Here is a 3410-nt window from a genome sequence, read left to right on the forward strand (position 1 = left end):
CTAGTAGTCCTTACCTAGGTCCTGTCAGGGCCCTCATACTCTGCTTCTGACTGGCTAGTAGTCCTTACCTAGGTACTGCGCATGTGCGATTCCCAACAAAGATAGTATAGAAGTAAGATGTCTCACTCTGTAGCTAAAACAGAGAGCTCAACACACAGGGGGAAAAGAGGAGATGCAGCAATGTGTAGCACAACAAAATGTTTTTTTTCAAACCTATTCTCATATAACTTCTAAATACAATTACAAACCTCAAAATGGGCAGAACATGAGCACTTCAAGCATGTATTTCAAGTCTCAGGAGGATGTTTTTCATTAAAATTGATATTTATTATTCTAGTGAATGCATAGTGTTCAATATTTAAGGGATGTTGTTGCTGCATTGTCATTAACCAGTACCCTAATGTGTACCCAGATTACAAATATAAATACACAGTGTATCAATGTATGAATGTATTCTGGATACTATTGTAACATATCTTGATAGTCTTGTATCCCAAGAAGGGCTGAACTCTGCTGATCACTGTAGACCTTTTCTTAACTATTCATCATCTACTTATTTATATTGCTGTTTGTTTTTTTACATATTTGTGGCCATGTTAATGTTGTAATGGCCATAACCATTTTTATAATGACTTATTGTGATTTACCATGCTTCTTATCATTCCTTTTACTCAATTTAGATTCCCATGTGCTGTTTTTGTGTCAATGATTTTAGAGTAACTTTAGGGATCAAAGGTTAGATGACGACGTCATTGCCAGGCAACCAAAACAACACGGCCTGGGTGCCATTGATTCACTTACAGATTTCTCTGGATTTTGAAACATAGTTGGAAACATTTGGGATTATGCACACAACTAAAATGTATGCATAACATAGGTATAGTCACTTTTAGATATATTGCAGAAATATTACTTTTAATAGCTTTTAGTGATTTACACCAAAGCACTTTCCCCGCTCTGGTTCCCCTGCAGGTCGGAAGCGTGATTGTGCTCTAAAACACAAGCGGATCAGTAGGTTGAATTGTAGACTGTATAATATCAATAGAGAGTGCATGTGTGACGTCACCCATTGGTTTGTGGAGATCTGCTGAGTCGTCGAGTTGGCCGTTACGGGCGCAGCTATTCTGGTCGGGGACGTGAAGATTTTAGACGAGAGGGTGGAGTGTGGGAGGAGTGAGGGAGGAGAGAGGGAGGAGAGAGGGAGGAGAGAGGGAGGAGTTAGCAAGGAGTGTGGGAGGAGAGAGGGAGGAGTTAGGGAGGAGTGTGGGAGGAGAGAGGGAGGAGTTAGGGAGGCGAGAGGGAGGAGCCCTTGCACTTTGTTGTGGTACACAATTTCACTTGCATTCCCATCATAGCCACGCCCTATAACACCCCCTGCTCTATCACCAATTTTAAAATCAACGAGACCATATTTTAAAAAATGAAATTCATTCTGTGTTGTAGAAGACTTAAATCTAGCGATTGAGACCATAAACTCATGTTTACGGAGATCAGATAGAATGCAGCTTTAAGGAGTCTCCCTCTGCATGATTTCAGATAAAATGCAGCTTCAAAGCATTTCTGCATTTGCAGCACTTTTCCCAAACCGGATGCTTTGTCCATTAATATTAACAGTCTATGGTTTGAATGAGACAATACAACAACTGTAATGGACAACCAAAGCGGGAAAATTGCTTTAATGTCGCTTTTAGAACAACGACACCACACTTGTATCTGTACTCTCAATATGAAACCACAGGCGGCTGACCATTAGCTTAGCACAAAGACTGTCAACATGGGGAAACACCTTTAGCCTGGTTCTGTCCAAAGGTAACAAATTCACCTTTAAACACCTCTAAAGTTCTCTAATAAACAGATTGCATATCATTTATGTAATCCATTCACAATCCATACAATCTTCAGCCAAGCTAAGCTGTCTGTAGCTCTTATTTTATTGAAACTGAGTGTCAAGGATCGTATCATTGACCTTTTAACCAGAAAGCAAGCCTGTGCCTGAACATGTATCTGTATTCCTACTATATGCAAACTGTATTTCATGTCATGTATGATGACTGCATCAATAAATCATCTGATACTGTTCTCTAAAAGTTCCCACTGACTGCATAATCAGAGCCACCAACTCTGTCCACTGGGTGTCGCACCAGCACACGCATTGTTGCAGCCCTTCTCCAAATCATTCATATATCATTATTATGTGGCCTATCTGTGTTTCTCTGAGATGAGAAAACAATGAGTTAAAGCAACGCAAGAGGAGTTGTACTGCGACAAATTTAATTTGTAATTTTAAGGTTTTAAATCATTTGAACTCAAGCCAAAATAAAGGGTCAGATCATGCAAATCCTTCTATAAAACTACAACATTCAGACACAAATTTAGTGGTTAATTAGATACAAAACAACACAGAGAGAGCAGACTGCTGAGGCCGACCCTGGTGATTCGAACATAGAAGGCCACTGTGTTACTATTTCCAAACAGATGACATCAAGCACATGATCGGCGTCTCCTCCACATGTACAAAAAGATGTTTGTTTCAGTCTGCAAAGCAGGGCCATCTTAGATTAGGTCCGTCCCGACGTGCTGTACCCATGTTTCATGTTTCTTCCGAACAGAAACCTGCTGAAAACCAGTCATGTGATGTTACCTCTGACTTTCCTGTATAATAAATATGAATGAATGAAAGATGCTCGGCGTGTTTGTGCCCCTCATGGTGGAGCTTCTCGCCATTCAAAGAAGGAAAGTTCCTGCTAAATTCCTACTCATTTGTTTCTAAGGAGGTCATGGACAACAGTGCACACCCTTGCACTACAGGAAATCACCAATATTTTTTTTTTCATGTGTGCTGTTTACTCCGACAGTGATTTGGCCTGAGCATTGATTAGTTTTGGGAAAGGTTAAGAACATAACTTGTTTGCTCCCAGGGGGGAGCATACTCAGCTTTGAAGTGTAATTCTTACCATATGAGTACAAAAAAAGTTATTGGAGATCTCCAGGAGGGTTGTTTTTATTGTAGGCATTCGGCCTTTCTGTCACGATTTTACATCAGGGGTCTTTAACAGTTTTAGGTCAAGGATCCCTGAGGTAAAGGCAGATGGAGCAGGGACGTCCTACTACATACTCTATAAAATAGTTGTCTATTAGACTGGGTCTATATATGGTGCCCGGGATGGCCACAGTCACGGCCACACAACCAGCTTCAGAGTGGTAACCACATGCACTCATTTTTTTCCTTAGGTTAAGTTTATATGCTTTTCTTCATACACCTTACTTATTTGTTGCAAACATTTATTCATTTCCCATAAATCATGCTTTATTTAGTTGATTCATACAGACGTATCTTTCAGAGAGCGTGCACTATTAATTACTTTCGGATGGTCATTCTGTTATAGAATTGTGACTTTTGAGCGCACCAG

The 3410-nt window shown here is 40.2% G+C and overlaps 1 long non-coding RNA gene across 1 annotated transcript in view; it reads right to left on the reverse strand.

The window, feature by feature from the left end:
- Positions 1-1310: 1310 nt before the first annotated feature.
- LOC117952224 overlaps positions 1311-3410 on the reverse strand; it is an 18096-nt gene continuing 15996 nt past the window's right edge. Inside the window, exon 3 of the long non-coding RNA XR_004658349.1 lies at positions 1311-1474. This is a non-coding gene — a long non-coding RNA (uncharacterized LOC117952224). The remainder of the gene's footprint in view (positions 1475-3410) is intronic.

Source organism: Etheostoma cragini, chromosome 10 (genome assembly GCF_013103735.1).
Source record: "Etheostoma cragini isolate CJK2018 chromosome 10, CSU_Ecrag_1.0, whole genome shotgun sequence".
Lineage (NCBI taxonomy): Eukaryota > Metazoa > Chordata > Actinopteri > Perciformes > Percidae > Etheostoma > Etheostoma cragini.